General features: G+C 50.6%; 1 pseudogene; it reads left to right on the top strand.

The window, feature by feature from the left end:
* Positions 1-12,806: 12,806 nt before the first annotated feature.
* On the top strand, positions 12,807-17,566 carry LOC144160622 (uncharacterized; annotated as a pseudogene).
* The last annotated feature ends 651 nt before the right edge of the window (positions 17,567-18,217 follow it).

The raw sequence follows: 18,217 nt of genomic DNA on the forward strand, positions 1-18,217 counted from the left end.
CATTTCCGGTGATTACAGCATAGCCTGGAACCCAGCACAGTATTAGTTGAAAATTCTTAGCATATATAGACATTATGGCATTAAAGACAAGATTGACAATGTGGTTTTTCTTGGGTCTGTGTGAAGACAATGCACACACAACGCTCAAATAGTCTGTAAAGATGACAGACTTGGGAATTTGTTTTTTAAGAATGTGCTGAACGATGAGTAAAATGCCATATGCTTCTGCTGAGAAGATAGTGGTGTGTACATTCATGGTTCTACAAGAATTAAAGTGGCGACCATGAGAGGCGCATGACATTGTACTTGAAGTTTTCGAGGCATCCCTATAGAATTCGGCGCATTTAAATTTATCCTGAAGTGACAGGAAATGCTACAGAATCGCAGCTCTAGGAACCTTGTTTTTATCTATTTTTATAAAAAAAACATCACAACAAACAGGCTGCAGTTGCAATGGTGGTACAATGTCAAAAAATGATGATGATGTGCATACATCAAAAACCCAACCGAAATACCTGAAGCTTCCTCTCTCACCCTCAGAGAGTAGGGCAAAGACACAGATGGGCAATTTGAGAAGAGCTGGGTTGTTGATGTATCGTTGAGCACAGGTTTAAAGGGATGGTTATTCAATGATGAGACCTTAAAAGCATATAATCAATCAATGTACGTTCGTTAATGTTCCAGGAACCATTTGTCACTTTCAGCGTACAGACTCTGGGCCGGGCTAGTGCGGAACGCGCCACACGCAAGCCGCAGGCCCAAGTGGAGCACTGGGTCAAGCATTATTGCTGTTTTTGATGCCGATTCATACACAACACTACCGTAGCCTACATGAGACCCGACTAAGGTGGTAAAAACACGGAGAAGGAGTTCTTTGTCTGCACTATAGGATTGGTGGGAGAGGACTTTGAGAATGTTTAGTGTTTTCAGACATTTATATTTAAGTTGTTTGATGTGTGGAATGAACGTCAGTTTTTCATCAAATATGACACCTAAAAACTTGTGCTTCTTTTTTACAGGAATAGAAGCATGATGAAGGGTGATCTCAGGGTCTGTCTTAATCCCGCGATTCGGGGAGAACACAACACAAGTACTTTTTAGAGGGTTCAGTTTAAAACCGTTTGCGTCCGCCCAGTCAGCAAGTTTGTTTACCCCAAGCTGGCCTTGGCGTTCACAAATTGAAAAGTCACCAGGCTTAAAAGATATCTGAATGTCATCTACATATACAGAACAGGAAATGGTTGGTGGCAAGGCCTTCCGAAGAGAGTTCATCTTAACAATAAAGAGTGTACAGCACAAGACACCACCTTGACGGACGCCATTTTACTGCACGTATACAATCTAAAGAGCTCTGCCAACACTCACTCGAAAGGTCCTTTCCGACATGTAGCTACCAAGCGTGTTCATCATGTTGCCGGAAACACCAAACGTCTTGAGGTAACACAAGATGCCGCACCGCCAGGCCGTGGCATAGGCTTTTTCCATGTCGAAGAAGTCTGTTATACAATACTGTTTATAAATGAAGGCATCTTTTAAACATGATTCCAATGCAAGAAGTTGATCGGTGGTGGATCTTCCAGCCCTGAAGCCTGCCTGGCAGCTTTCGAGAAGACCATTGTACTCAAGAAAGTACACGAGTCTCCTGTTTATCATCTTCTCGAGAAGCTTGCACAGGCAGCTTGTCAAAGCAATGGGCCGGTAACTGGAAGGAGAGGAAGCGTCCTTCCCCTCCTTGAGGAAAGCCACTACTATGGCCTCCCTCCAAGAGCGTGGAATGTGCCCAGAAAGCCATATGTTGTTGTATAGATGTAGGAGTTTTTAAAGAGTGTCTGGGTGTAGGTGGTGTATTATGGTTTATTTGATTTTGTCAGCACCTGGAGCCGAAGCTCATGAATTGTAAAAGGAGAATTTTGGAAGTGCGCGACTTGTTATCCCGCAAGCACTTCTCCGCAGATGTGTTGTGTTTTATGAAAGTGTTTGTGTAGTGTGCTGAATTGCAAAGGTGTTCAAAATGTTGTGCAAGCGTGTCAGCCTGGTCTCCGAGTCTGTCCCCTGTTTTGCCAACCAGGGGCAGGCTGTGTCTGTTGTCCTTTTAGTTTGCGTATACGTGTCAGACTTTGTGAGTGTCGTGCTACGAGTTGATGGAAGTGAGGAAGGTGCGCCAGCTCTCCCTTTTCGCCTGACGGCGCACTCGCCTCCCAAAACCCTTGGCCTGTTTGAAAGAGCATCTGTGCAGAAGAGCCCCAGATTGAATTATGTGCATTGAGGTCACAAAAGACTAAATACGGTTCAGGTAGTTGAAATATCAGGGCCTCAAAATCAGTGTTCGATAGATGGTAAATCCGGAGGGATGTAGAGGGAGCATACCGTTATTAGCTTATCATACATAATTCTTCGAATCGCGACATCTTCAAGCATGGTGTTTAGGTGGATGGTGTGACACGCTAAAGATTTTCGGGCAACTATTGCCATACCACCTGAAGAATAAGTGCAACTGTGCCTGTCTTTTCGAAATACCAAGTAGCTATTCAAGAAGTTAGTATGTTTACTATTTAGCTATTTAGGTGTGTTTCCTGAAGACACATCAGTCTTGGCTGATTTGAATGAAGTATCTCGTACACAACATCTAGATTGTTGATAAGGCCTCTACAGTTCCATTGAATGATGTCTGTTCCCATTATTTACATTTAGGAATGACTTGAGTGTGTGTGTGTGTGTGTGTGTGTTCATGTGTCGTCTTTCGGGGCTGTGACGCTTGGATTGGGCTTTTTGGGCCTTTCTGTAGGCTTGGACGTCGGAGGCCGCTCCTTGCGCTGCGTTGCAGGCAAGAACGGCACGACGTCCATCTCGTCGTCCGATGTCCAGGGTGTGCCCGTCCAACCGGGCCCCCAGGACTTGGCCCCCCTTCGGGGGCCCTTCGTTTGAGCCGCCACCGCCGCCGGCATCGGGGGCACCAGAAGTGGCACGGGCGGTGCGGTAACGGTGGGAGCCGGTGCGGGGCCCGTGATGTCCATCCGTCCAGCGCACTGGAGTGCCTGGAGGCAGGGACGGGAGCGGCACCGGTCCCGACGGAAGAGGTTGGCACCACAACAGATGCTGCCTCAGCAAGCGAAGTGGTGGCGGGTTGGGCTGCCTGAGGCAACCCAGGGGGGGGGGTGCGGCAGGCGGGGGCAGGACCAGGTCCGACTCGCGGTACTCGGTTCCCGCCGACACCAGACGCCGCTCCGCCTCCCGGCGAGCTGCGTCGGCGTACTTCCCCAGAGGGAAAGAGGCGAACCTTCTTCTCGCCTCTCGAAAGGTGATGCTCTCAGTGACCTTTACATTTATGATTTGTTTTTCCTGCTTAAATTTCTCACCAGTGCGGGACCGAGCTGCGTCGGGCCCCTGGCAGTTAGCACAGGTAAAACTCTGGGTGTTGCAGTTTTCGGACGGGTAATCATGTTGGCCGCATTTTGCACAGGTAAGGCGGGCGCAGCAGGAGTTGGTGCCGTGCCCAAACCGTTGGCACTGAAAACAGCGCCACGGGTTAGGGATGTAAGGCCGGACCGGACATCGAACAAAACCTGCATTGATGTATTCTGGAAAGCTCGACCTGTCAAAAGTTAAGATACGATGCTTTGTAGGTATTTGTTGGTCCTCTCTACGTATGTTTATGCGCCTGACCCCTGTTACGCCCTGACCTCGAAGGCACTGCAGCAAGTGGGCTTCAGTTTCGTTCAGTAGATCGGGATCGGAGATCACGCCCTGGGAGCTATTTAAGCGGCGGTGGGGCGTGACCCTGATGTCAAGATCACCGATTCGGGTCTGGCTCAAGAGTTTTTCTGCCTGCTGCTGCGTGGTGACTTCGCCCAGCAATAGCCCAGTCAATTTTTTTGGCTTTGTACACCTCACAAATTATACATGTCAGGAACTTCGATACCAAGAAGACACAATGAAGCGACAGATCATTCTGTATCAGTTGACTCAAATTTAGGAAAACTGGAATAGTTGTTTACGGTTGTCAGAAAGGCAGTTGTTGAAAGAGGTGAAATTACACTTCGGTGCGGCCCCTTTTCAGAGGCCGATCACGTTTGGGGGGACGGGGGGGGGGGGGTTGAAAATGCCATAAGCATAATATAAAAGCAGGGACACGGGGGTACTTTTTCCTTTGACCTTACCCTGGTAGTCAAAGAGGTCCCGGAGCTCCCTGTCTTGTTGACAGGAAGGGAGCCCATCGGCCGGAGCTGGACTAAGGCCCCGACGGACACCGTTTACGGCTTCTACCCTTCAGCTTTTAACACGTCGCCACGGTTGGACACGGCTTATGTATGGGAGGTCGGGGTCAGCGGTGTCGCTGCTCACCGTCACCATGAATACACAACGTGCCCCGTGCGGTGGACGTTCAAATCTCCTTCAAATCCTGTAATCGGTCCGTTAGCGAGAGGAAGTTCAGCTTGGTGTGAACAAACTCGCTGACAAGGCAGACAGGAATACATTTAAGCCTAATCCGGACAAATGTACTTGCGTTGTATTTTTAAGACGTCGCGGAATACATTCTTATCCTGATATTAAGCTTAAAGGTGTCTCAATCCCTCCCACAAAGGAACACAAATTTTTAGACGTTATACTAGATAAAAAACTGACATTTATTCCCCATAAAACAACTAAAACAAATGCCTAAAAACAATAAATATTCTGAAGGTCCCCTCGCATTGCTCCTACGGAGCGGACAAAAAAATACTCCTCCGTGTTTTTACCAGCCTTATTGGTTCACGGTTGGACTACGGGAGTGTCGTCTATGGGTCCGCCTGTAGAATTTCTCTGAAAATGTTGGACCCACTGCAGTACTTGGGTCCCCAATTTGCATGTGGAGCGTTCCAGACAAATCCCATTTAAAGCGTGTATGCAGACTGTAATAGGTGGAGCCTTGAACACCAGCGTTCTTATACTTTATTCCTGTATGCTATTAGGGCGGCTTCTATGAAAAAAAACCAACCAGGTTGTTTCATCATAAACAATACCTTTCGATCGGTTGTTCACAGCACGGGCATCGATACTTGTTCCTTTCTTTATCTGAGTGAGAGCCCTCGCTGAGGAACTAGGAATTTCGTTTGAGGACAGCATGAAGTCTTCTATTGCTTAGCTCATTTCGCCTTGGGAGAGGTCAGCAATATCGTGTGATATTTTTTTAAACATATCGGCAAAACAAATGCACCCACAGAACTTTTACTACAGCACTTTTTTTAGGTTCAACACAAATACCCCCTCACCACTTTCTACACCGATGCTTCGAAGTAATATTGAGCTGTCGCGTGTGCTACACACGGGCCCAACTTTTCCAGCACGAAGACGTTACAGAGAAATAGCAGCATTTTTACGGCCGAAGCACGTGGTTTGTTATTAGATTTACAGCGCATCACACAGACCAGAACAGAACACTCCATTATCTTTACCCAATCACTAAGTGTGGTAACAGCCTTACATTGCTTCAAACTCACAAAAAACATGCTACTCAAGCATTCAATCGAAGCTCTAAGATCTGCTGACCACTCAAATCTAAAATTAATTGTTTTGTCGATTCCAGGTCACAGTGGCAATCTGGAGACCGAAATTACTGACCACAGTTCAACAGTGGCTGCTCTCCGCAGTAGCAGAGATGTATCTTATCGTGTGTTCCCTACCTCGACCTGAAGTCGCTGGTAGGGACAGCCTTGCGGAAATCTTGGCAGGAGACATGGGACACACAGAGAATTCTACACAATAAAGCCACACTTAGGTTCATACATACCCGACAAACAAGCCAGACACATGTAAGTACCCTTAGCCAGGCTACGGATAGGCCACATTTATGTAACATATTCACACTTACTCACTTGGTCTTTGAGACCCGTGTGCAGCAGGTTTGGAGAGGGCCTATCCTTAGTTCTAATAGTAATCACATGCATTGCACTTCACACCACACGACGCAAACACTTTCCACAAATTTACTGACGACGAATCCCACTCCTCCCATCACTCTTCTTAGCCGATGAACCATTGTTTTCTCTCAGACATGTTTTTAACTATTTATCTGAAGTTATATTTGTGAATCTGAATCTGAAGCTAAATTTCTGAATCAAAACCTGGCCCTCAACACTAGCCATCTCCATTGTATTCACCCTCGTCGTCACCCTCTTCTCCGAGGCGGAGCCTTGGCACGCCTGGAACCACCGTCACCTCAAGGATAACTGCTTCCATTTCTCAACGTGCTGTTAATGTAAAAATGACCTCGCACACATTTTATGTACAAGCAACGACCAAGTGCAGCAATACTAGTTTACGAAACGAGCGCATCAGCCTCGCCAACTGGCCCGTGTATGAACAAGATGGCCAACCTCCATGACACGCACCATTACAGTACGCATCAGAGGACTGCCGTTTTCAAACCCGGCAAACCAGTTGACGTCTCGACTCTCTTTCGTCTTCGACTCGACTTTCCAGGACTCTCGGAGAAGCTCCTCAAACGCTACTTTGGTCCCTATAGGGTCTTGCGCCAGGTTAGCGACGTAACGTATGGGGTTGTGGACGGCGGAATCGTTTTTCAACGCCGGCGTAACCGCAGCTCTGACGTCATTCATGTCGTGAGCATGAAGCCGTACTTCACACGTTGACGGAGATTGCCGCAAGCGCATTTATTTTTCAAGTGCTTTCCACTCATTGGAACGATGCTCTGTCGATGAGGGGGCAAATATCACGTGGATATTTTCAAGCCGCCATCATGTGCTTGCGGTCTGCGTGGCCGCCGGGCAGTGAACTATCCCCAGCAGGGGATAGGTTCCGTGCTTCTAAGCCAGCCAGTTCGAAGACGAGGAAGTAAACGTGTCGGTCCTGCACTCGCGGGCCAGACTGATTCAGTCATCTTCGCTGAGAGAGAGAGAAAAAATACTTTATTGAACGAAACCGGCGTGCAGGTTTACACCGGCCACGCAGGGCTCAGTTTCACCCCTGTCGTAGACTAAGGTAAAAGTCCTAATGTCTTGGACGTAGATCTCGGAGACTTGGGCCCGGCTTAGCTCCGGCTACTTGGGTTCCTCCGTCCTTCCCACCGTCCCTGGCATCGCTGCCGGGAGGGGTAGGCCAATCGGAGATCCCCTTTCGCCTTTGCTTCGCCAGGGCGTCTCCGAGCCGCTGGATCGCCCGTCGCTTTTCTTGGAGTTCCGCGGAACACACGCACACGCGCACTTCCGGAGGGTATGTGTCCGTCGGGCACAGCACATTGTCCCCCCCATCGCGCACAGCACTGTTGCATCCCCACATTATATGGGCGAGCGTCGCTGTCTCTAGTTCACAGACGCTACACGTAGCACTCTCATAGAGTTCCGGGCACACGTGACGCGCAAGCGCCGGCGTGAGCACGGTCTCCGTTTGCAGTTGCCGGAACTTCGTTGCCTCGGCCCGGAATAATTCCCTATGCGGAGGTGGGAAAGTTCTTCTTTGGTCGCGGTGCCAGCGGAGCACTCCGCCGTAGTCGACGAGGGGCTTCGCTTCTTCTTCTTTGTCTTCCTCACCGTCATCGACGAGGTGTGGCGCACGATCGGCCGCGGCCCGGCACGTGGCGAGACCACGAGCCGCAGCGTCCGCCTCCTCGTTGCGGTTGCAGATGTTGGGTGCCAGCTCCCTACCCGCGTGGGCCGGGAACCACTTGATGACGATACTCTTGGCGCGGTCCTGTCGCGCAGCCCGCGAAGCCTCCAGGGACTCCGCCAGTCGCGCCGTACCGCTCCACACCACGCCGCACGCGAAGTTGCGCACCGCCGTCTTGGAATCGCTCAGCACCGTGCGGGTGCCCGGTAGGCCCGCGGCTACGGCGATCGCCATCTCCTCCGCCTGGCCGGCCGTCCGAGCTCGCACGCTGCTCGCCGTGATCAGCTCCCCGGAGCTCGCCCGAATCGCCACCGTCACGTACGCGTCGCGTCTTCGCCGGAACCTCGCGGCGTCCACGAAGACTGCGCCGTCGTCGTTCTCGTACTGCCGGGCGAGCGCGAGAGCGCTTGCCGCCCTTCTTCCGCCGTCCCGCTCCGGGTCCGTGTTCTTGGGGAGCGGGTAGACTACTAGTCGTCTGACGAGGTCGTCCCGCAGGGGAACGAGCTTGTCCGTCGTCGATGTTGTCGTCGGCTCTTCGCCCGGAGGCAATAGGCCGGCTCTCGCCAGCAAGCTTCGGCCAACGGCACTACTGCCCAGGCGCGCCAGCTGTGACGCTCGTTGTGCCTCGGTGATCTCCGAGAGCGTGTTGTGTACTCCCAGAGACAGCAAGGCCGTGGTCTTTGTTCCCTGCAGGAGCCCGAGGGCCCCCGCGTACGCCCTGCGGATGGCGGCGTCGATCTTCTAACGTTCCGCCTGCGTCCAGCGGTGGAAAGCCCCCGCGTAAGCTGCGTGACTGACCACGAAGGCCTGCAGCAAACGCAGGAGGCTCTCTTCCTTCATGCCTCGCGAGCGAGACGAGACCCGCTTCACAAGGCGCGTGGCGATGCCCATCTTGGTCGTGATGTGTTTTACCGCCGTGCTGTTGGTTTGGATGGCGTCCACGAACATGCCCAGGACCCGGAGGCCCGGGACGTGCGGGATCGGTTCGCCGTCTCCGGTGCGGACCACGATGTTGCGGGCCGCTTCTTCGGTCGCCTTCTTTGTGTGCCGGCCGGGTGGCGGAAGAATCAGGAGCTGCGATTTCTGCGCCGAACATCGGAGGCCTGTGTCCGAGAGCGCGGTCTCGACGGCGTCCACCGCTGCCTGCAGGCTGGATTCGACGTCGCCGTCGCTGCCGCCCGTCGCCCAGATGGTGACGTCGTCCGCATATAGGCAGTGCTTGATGTTAGGTCCGAGCTTCTCCAGGCCTCTCGCCACCTCGATCATCACGAGGTTGAAGAGGAGGGGGGGATCACCGAGCCTTGCGGGGTGCCCACGTTGCCCAGTTCTCGCTCTTCTAGCTTGACTCCACCACCTCCAGCCGAGCCGTGCGACGAGAGAGGAAGGACCGTATATACTCGTAGGATCTTGATCCCAACCCTAGGCGTGACACCTGGGCCAGGACCGCAGAGTGACGCACCTTGTCGTATACGCTCTGCAGATCCAGGCCCAGGATCGCGCGGCTGTCGTTCTTCGCAACCCCGCCGGGGGGCTCCAGAATCTCTCGTTGAAGCAGCAACATTGCATCCTGGGTGCCGAGCTTCGCCCGGAACCCCAGCATCGAATCCGGGTACATCCCATGGGATTCCAAGTATCGATTCCACCGGGTGTTGAGGACGTGCTCCAGCACCTTGCCCACGCAGGACGTAAGCGAGATGGGTCGCAGGCCCTCTATCCCCGGCGGCTTGTTGGGTTTCGGCAGCAAGATGGTCTTGGCCGTCTTCCATATCTTCGGTAACTGTCCGCTGCGCCAGCATTTGTTGAAGAAGCTGGTGAGCGACGAGATGGCCGCGTCGCTCATGTTTCGCAGCGCTTTGTTTGTTGCCCTGTCGGGGCCAGCGGCCGACCGGCAGTTCAAATCTTGCGTGGCTTGTCGCACCTCTCATTCCTCGATGTCTCGGTCGAGTTCGGGGTTGGGCGGGCCCGCGTAGTCTGGATGATCCTCGTGCTGGGTGGACGGCAGGTACTTCTCGTTGAGACGCCTGTGCATTTCGTCCTCGCCCAGCTGTCTTGCGGTGGTATGTAATATCTGCGCCATTCGGCTGCGCTGAAATTCGCTGCTCTTGGTCTCGTCTAAGAGTTGTCGCAGTAACTTCCATGTACCGCCGCGGTGCAGCTTCCCGTCGGCTTGGTTGCATAGCGCGAATCATTGTTGCGCACAGAGCTGGCGGCTGTATTTCTCGATCTCGCGACCGAGATTGGCCACCCGCTTGCGCAGCGTCCAGTTATAGCGTTGTTTCCTCCATCGCATTTGGAGCGATCTTCTGGCCCCCAATAGGTGAGCGAGGCGGGGATCCATCCTCTCCACGTCACCCGGCGCCTCGATTTCTTCGGTGGCGCCCTCTGTCGCGGCCACCATGTTGGCGGTTCACGCTTCGATGTCTTCGACTCCTCCAAGCTCCATATCGCGGAACTTGTGCCAGTCGACCAGTTTGTGCTTGGTAACCTTGCCGCCGCTTCCCTCGCGGGAGTGGCTGAGCGGCATCGTGATCTCGATGATGAAATGGTCGCTGCCCAAGTTGTGGCCCGTGTTCCGCCACCTCGCGGTCCCGCCGTCGGGCAAAATCGCAAAGGCGAGGTCCGGGTTTGTGTCTCGGGCAGTCGACGTTCCGATGCGTGACGGGTGCGCCGGGTTCGTGGGTAACGTGTACTCGGCTTCGCTCGCGTCGTCCAGCAGGCTTCTGCCCTTGGCCATCGTGTGCGTCTAGCCGAGTTCGGTGCGTTAAAGTCGCCGCAGACGATGGCTGCCGTGTCTCCTCTTCCCGCCACGTCCCTCCCCGCCTGAAGGGTGGTTTCTTTGACTTTGTGAAACAGCGTCTTAAATTTCTGTTTCCCGTGTTGCGGATTACTGTAGACGTTGGCAACGTAGACCGTCGTGGACGTCTTCCCCTTTCTTCTGCTTCCGCTTCGCCGTCCCGCTATGACCAGTTCGGTTACACAGAGCTCTATCGCAGAATCCCGGGAACCCAGGAATTTGTCGTGCTTGATGTGCGCTATACCTTTGCGGACGAACGTGCACACGCCTTGTGCCGCCCCGTTCGCGCAGGTGCGGGCGCTCGGCGGGCAGGCGTGTGCGTGGTATCCAGGCAGGGTCATCTTCGTGGAATCTTCCGCGTGCGTCTCCTGCACCGCTATGACGTCGGGGAGTTCCGATGCATCTGGCGATCGCAGGTGCTGGTGTAATACTGCCTTTCGGCACCAAAACCCGTTCGCGTTCCAGTGCCAAATCCTGAGTTGATTGCCTTGGGGTCTTCTATCCATGTTTCGGAGTCGGACCCTGCTGCTGTTCCTGGTCACCGTCGCCTATCTTGCTTGCTAGGCTCATTATGAGTTGCTTGAGCTCTTCCATTGACTGCTTCGTTTTGGGCGAAACCCTTCTCCCCTCTGACTTCCAGGCGACTCCCTCGCTCGTCGAGATGGGTTACCTTCTTGTTCAGAACCTTGATTTCCCGCTCGTGCCAATCGAGCCTCTTGTTCATCTTGCTAATTCTGACGGCGTAATTGATGCCGTCGTCCGATGAGGTCTGAGAATTGCCCGAGCTATTTTCGCCCTTGGCGCTGTCGGTTTCGGTGTCCGATTCCGGTGCCTGGCTCCTGCGCAGCTTTGCTGGGGGAGACCGGATCTTCTGCTGTTCCGGCGCCGGTGTAAACGGCATGGCCGGTGGCGTCGACGGCTCCGCAGCCATCGGTTTCACCCCGATGGCCGTGAAGCTCGCCGGTTTGGGGACCGATCCGAGCGTCCACGTGAACGGGGACGCCGGCTTCTGCGCTGCCGTGAGCTTGTTGATGGTTTCCTGCTGCTGCTTGATGGTCTCTTGCAACATCTTGATCGTGTTCTCCAATTGCGTCATCTTTGACGTCATCGGGTCGTTCGGTTTCCTCGCCGGGGTCTTGGAGCGCCCGCGTTCTCCGGTTGGCGCGGTGCCAGCGCCGCTAGGGGCGCTGCCCGCTTCCTCGCGTTGCCTAGTAACGGTCGCCCAAGTCGGGCGGTTGGGTGATTGGCTCCTCTTCCGCTCTCCGCTCTTCCCTCTCTCTCCGCTCTGGCCGCGGCTCTTGCTGCGGCACGCGTGACGTAAGCCCGCTTCTCGGAGGTTCGGGAATTCTTCCTTTCCGGGAAACCGGACCTTGTTTGCCTGGCTGGCAGATTTTGCCACCTTTTCGGCCGCCATCTTGCGCTCGTGCTCACGCTGTCGGACTAGAAATGGCGTTTTGAACTTGTTCTTGCAGTTGCCCATGCCCGATGCGTGCGGTCCGCCGCACAATTTGCATCTCGGCTTACATTCGTTAGCGTGGTTTGGGTCCGGGTTGTTACGACCGCAGGCGAAACATATTCTGAGCTCCGGGTGCGGGCAGACATCTTTGTGGTGTCCAATTTTCCCGCACGTTCTACACACTTCCTTGTGCTGCCTATACAGGCGGCATCTCACCCACACGACCGCGAAGTTAACGTACAACGGGACTTTGGTGCCCCGAAACAGCACGATCACAGAACTGGAACTTCCCTTCCTATGCGCGGCAAGCACAGTGGGGTTACGGTTTTGGATAACGCACTCGTTCATGGTTTCCGCCGAGTGTTCCGGGGAGATGCTGTCTATAACTCCCTTAGCCGTGTTCTCCGGTGCAACTCTGTAGGCAAACACCGCGTAGCTGCGGCCTCCGACAGAAATCTCTCTCACGCGGTCGTACAGACCGGCTCGCTCTTCGCTGGCCGTTCCGATCACAAAGATGTTCTGGTTCACGTTTGGGCATGCATTGTCCGACATGAAGGCATTCAACTCGATCTTGGCTGCCGCCGCCATGGCTCGCACGAGAATGACCGGGTCCAATTTCCCCACTAGCAGTCCGCCACGTGGCCGAACAACCACCTTATGCTCTCCAATGGGCATGTAATCATCCGTGCTGCTTTCGTAAAAGCCGCGTTCACTCTCTGGGCAAATTGCGCTCTCGATGGTTGTGAAGTCGAAGAACGCTTACCGGGCTGACGAACCTGCTGCGAAGATTCGGTCGAGTCCCTCTTAGTCGGTCGGCTGCGACGATTCACAACCACCCATCCGGCGTGGCTTCCCGACGGCGAGTCGTCGACGTCTAAGCCACGCACTGCAATCGCCGTGCGGCCTGAGCCGCGGTCCAGAAATCCGTCCTGGACTTCCGTTTCAGTCACTTCCATGTCCGTCGAAGGTCCCGACGACGTCATTTCTTCTCCGGTGAGGCCCGAGGCGAGCTCCGGTGCGGCCGAAGCCGACGGCGGACCACGCCGGCCCGTTAGGCCTAGCGCGCTCACCACCTCGATTTAAGAACTATGGGCCTAAAATGCCCAAAAGTGCAACGATTTGCAAAATTCTTTCAGCAGGACGTAGATCTCGTCAAACTGAATCCGTACACACCTTTCGGGTCGAGCTGGGGCAATTTGAACCGCCGAAATCTTTCATTCCTCGCGGAACCGATGTGAGGTGCGTCCGATCGCCAGCGCACGTGCCTCACCCATCACCTGAGACTCGCCCTCAGAATACAATTGCTGCCTGTACTCTTCAGTGTAACGCTACGACTTCTAAATAGGGACATCGCCATCCTACTGTCTACACCTCCGTCCACTAATAGTCAAAACTATATTAGTTCAACGGACGCCCTGCAAAAGGAGTATAAAGACGCAAAATGAGTTGTTTATTTGCAGCACGACGTTGGTTTGACATTATTTATTGAGTGTTTATTTTATTATATTTTAGGAACAGATATCTTTCTATGTGTAAAAAGTTTCTATGTGTAAACTTTACACAAAAAACTGGTGTTTCTTTTACCAAGATTGGCTCATCCGTAGTGTACCATCACAGCTCGCACTCATCGCGCGTCTCTTTGAGAATAAATCACGCGTGCTCTATGCTGGAATACTTTTCTAAACAGTTTATTCTCCCGTCCCGCCGGGTGGCTTTGTTTATAAAGCGTTGTGCTGTTGAACGCAAGGACGCGGGTTCTATCCTGCTTGCCACGGCTGCTGTAATATTCACGCTAGAAGCGAAAAGGCTTGTGTGTTGAGATTTTAGAGTACTCGGAAAATGCCAAGATCGCCAAAATCAATTTGACGAACTGCACTTTGATGCACTTAACTGCCGATGTGTAAGTTTAGCTTCTTAATCATATATTGACTCAATAAAACTTCTGAGCAGTCACTAAGTTTATTTACACCATGGTGCACTTATCGTTCACCGATCGCCGGGATAATCAGAATGGCGGTTTAAACATCGCCCTCCTAATACGGCTTTGAAAGGCATTAGAAGTGTTTATTCTCGCTCATCAATGATATCAAAAGTAAATAAAGCTTCCCATAATGTGACATTAGACAGCAGGTTGTTGGTGGTGTATCGTGACTCACAGTTGTACTGTACAGCTTCATTAACTGGTTCCTACGTAGCAGCTTTGCCGAGGTGGAGGAAACTTCCCAGAAACTGATTAGGCGACTTTCAAATATTCGTTTCAAATGTTTAGCTCCTCGTTCACAACTATATATGGGTAAATAAGAACTTCCAAAATTGTAAGATTACAGGTGACACGTGAACTATCGTGAAGAGCTATATAAACTGGCCAGCTGAGGTACGTGCATTTGAATAAAGGGCAATTCTAGCCGGAGAATTGAACTATGTACGCTGCTATATAGCTTTTAAACGTGTAAAGAACAATTACTGCCTTGTCTTGAACAAACAATAATCGGTAAGTAAATATTTCTGAATTGTCCAATTGATGAGCAGGTAACCTTCAACCAGGTCGTGCTGCCAGTCATTGCAAACAGCTGCGGAAAATGACTGGTTGAAGTGTTTACACCAAAGTGTTCAGGGGAGCAGCAGCGTTGCAATTTAGTTGAAAATTGTTCCAAACACTTTCTTGCCAACAAAAAAAAAATTACATAACAGAAAACTAAATCTTTTAAAGCGTAATTATTGAAGAGTGGGTTAAGGATGCGACGTAACTTGACCGGTCACCTGTCTAAACCCATCCAAATACTGCAGCCAAAGTAATTTCCCATTTTTATTCCTAATTTCCAACGAAACGAGTTGATTTACTTTTTCTCTTAAATTTCGCTTGTTACTTGTTATTTTTTGTGCAGGCACAGCCCGGAAAAATGTTGCTCATCATTGTAGGGCTGCACCGTGTGTTTTGGTATGAGTTGTTTCTTCACAATGACATTGTTTTATCGTTTTTCTTTAGATACAAGTATAATAGATAGTTTTGTCGCTTGTACACTTCAGCAGGGTTTTTTTGTGCCTGCATAGAACCACGGATTGTGTGTTCTATATAAAGGGTATACTGGCTCTAATAAAAATAACCGTTGCTTACTCCTCGCTGAAAAAAATGTGCCATTTAAAAGGTTACTGCTTTGCTTAAGAAATATATTACTCCCAATACATCCTCTTAAAGGCCTAAAAATACTTACCCAACTCTATTACATGTTCCCGCATTTACTTAGTCACGGCTGCGCTCGTGGCTAATTGGTGCAGCAGTGTGGGAGCCACAGGTAAGTTGTTTTTCACCATGTTTGAAGCGTGGCAAAACCAACGCTTGGTGTACTTTTTTTCTGTCTTTTACTGGTTACGTTTTTATGTCTCAGCTAGAGCTCTCCAAACTATTTTTTCACCATGTTTGAAGCGTGGCAAAACCAACGCTTGGTGTACTTTTTTTCTGTCTTTTACTGGTTACGTTTTTATGTCTCAGCTAGAGCTCTCCAAATTATTGAACATTCAACCATACATTCAAAGGTTATGTTTTGAAAGAGACGATGAATGTTCGTGTCACTGTGAAAATAGAACTTCGGTCCTAAATAGTATTTTAACGACGGGGGTTGCTTTCGGTTTATCCCTAACAATAAAGCTTTTGATATAACATAGTGAGGTAAAAGTTGTATTTGGGTGGGTAATTGCGGTTTCTTTGTCATAAAAAATAATTGCTTCTGTACAAATTGTTGCGCGTGATAGAAGCTAAAAACGTACGCTTGCTTATGAAGGGTATTTTTAAGCATATATCTTACAAGATTTCTGTGCGGGTTCTGAAACAAGCGCCAGCATAGTGTAGGTGCAATAATGTAAAAAAAAGAAGTCGCTCGAAATTCTTCTGCCGTAAAATTTAAGGTACACTGTTCTACAGAATACGTAAAATTAAGTATTGTAATGTGAACTATTTGCACGGGTTGCTCGCAGGAAATACACGCCGCGTGCAGGATGCCAACCTAATGGGAGCAGCGGCCTTTAGGTAGTTTAGTTAAGGCGCAGTGGTTTGAGAGGAGAATACTACGTCTTATTAGGTTGAGACAATATTTTACACCAAGAATATGGCTGTGGAATCAGGGGCGAGTTGTACGTATTGACGTAGGGAAAACTATGAAGCAGATTTTGAATTACCCTGGTGTACTATATACGGCGCATTGTTTTTATTCCACATCACTGTCACCCTTATCATGTATAAAAAATGGACTATGAGCACCCTCAACATTATAGTCAACGGCAAACGCCGTAACGCGTAAACTGCGTCCAACCACAGGTATGTTGCACCCTGTGAAAAATAGAAACCACGAATGGTGCAGTCGTAGTTTTCGCCTGCGGCCGCCAATGTGCCACATGCTTATGTACAATAGCGCCAGCACTCTGCTGAAGAGTAGGGTAACCTCAGTTCACTCGGTAGATGTGGGCTCGGTAGCTGTGCGAACGCGCAGCCTAATCCGTTTGCCGTCATCATGCAGGTACCCATCCTGCCTTCAACTTTAATCCTGCTGTTTCTCATGCCTGGCTTCATCGGACCGTCAACAATTCCCTCCACCTTCCCCAAATGCATTTCACACTTGAATCCCGCTAGCATCGCACCGCATCACGCAACAGCGCCGCCACAGAAAAGCTTGACCCTCGACTACACGTAGACTACCTCATCAAGACCGGGATCATCTGCCGCCACGACTGCAAAACCACCACGCTTGTCCGCGCCGCATTGTGCGCTCGGTAGCTGTGCGAATGCGCTGCCTAATCCGTTTGCCTTCATCATGCAGGTCAGTAACAGAAGTGCTTTTCTTGCTAAGAAATCGAGTTCAGAAAAGAAATCGAGATTTCTTGCTAAGAAATCCAGTTCAAGAAATCGAATTCACTTTTTCAGTTCAGCTGCCGAGCCCACGGCGCTGCGTTTTTATCATTGTCGAGTGTGCGCAGGTTATACGCTCTTTTTGCTTTCGGTGGGGGATGTGGAAACCAACCCTGGGCCTCCCACTGCTGAAGACTTGCCTAATGAATAGCAAAAGCTATCTGCCGGACAGAAAAAGCTCATTTCTGACATTCAGGATAATAAAACCAACTAAGAACGATGGCCGTAAAAATAACAGATTTGTGCGAACGCATCACTAACCTTGAAAAACATCGTACTGCCCTTTCATCTATCCACAGTGAGCTAGATGGCCTAAAGACACTAACAATCGAAGTGACTGACAACAACTGTAGTCTGAAATCCCTTGTAGACGACAGCGAGAACCGCTCGCGACAAAACAAGCTTATATTTTATGACATTCCGGGCACTACTAAGACTGAAACGTTTTCGGAGTCGGAAGAAATATTCATTCGTACCTGCTCCGACACACTCAAACTAACAATTCCTCCCTCAGACATGGAGCGTGCGCACCGCCTCAGGCGTGTTTCAGAAGACCGCATTCGACCCATAATTGTAAAGTTTCAATCATCTAAGACCAAAGAACTTATCCTTTCCAACGGCCGCAAATTTAGGGACAGAGACTTGAGCTTCAGGTGAGGACTTCTCCCTTGCCGTACGTCATGCGCGCAAATACTCAATTGCTTTTGCAAGAACTAAGTCAAAAGCTTCCACAGTGCGTTTGAAAACCCTTCTTCTCGGAACTAAAAGCTACATCTTTGACGAGTAATCACAGTCAGTGAAAGAAATAAAGTAGCAATCACACCGTCCTTGACCAAAACCAACCTCCCCCAAAATTGTCCCCAAATGAGCTTTTTCGTTGTCCGTGATCTTTGCTTTCATTAGAAGTATCATTTCGAAACGTGAACATGTTTCTAATCTGGTTCTGTCATCCAACAGCGACTTTCTGATCAAGAGGTCTCGGCCGATTTGCTAATTTTGAACTATTTAGGAAGGATCGGAAAGATAAGATGGGAGGAGGAGTTCTTATTGCCATAAACCAAAAAATATCTTGGTCGTTAGTTAACCTGTCATCTGACCTTGAAATAATTTGGATTCTTTCGTCTGCTAATCCCGAGTCAATATTACTTCGCGTTTGTTACAGGCCCCCGAAAAGCTGTCCTTACTTGCCTAATAACATTAAAGACGTATTAAACGAAGTTAAAAAGTATCCCAATGCTCCCGTAGATTTGTTCGGTGATTTATTTTCCGGGTAATAATTAGCTTAACTAACCCATTCCCTCAAAGGCCAAGGCGAAACCGAGGCTTTCCTGTACGTTTGTTTAGGTTTTAAGCTTTCACATACGGTAACTGAACTAACCCGCGTAACACGAGAGTGTGAAATTATTTTGGACCTATTACTAACCAGTCATCCTGAGGTCATAGTCTCTATTAGTTATCTCCCCAA

Source organism: Haemaphysalis longicornis, unplaced genomic scaffold (assembly GCF_048455015.1).
Source record: "Haemaphysalis longicornis isolate Haplotype H1 unplaced genomic scaffold, Haemaphysalis longicornis Haplotype H1 scaffold_11, whole genome shotgun sequence".
Lineage (NCBI taxonomy): Eukaryota > Metazoa > Arthropoda > Arachnida > Ixodida > Ixodidae > Haemaphysalis > Haemaphysalis longicornis.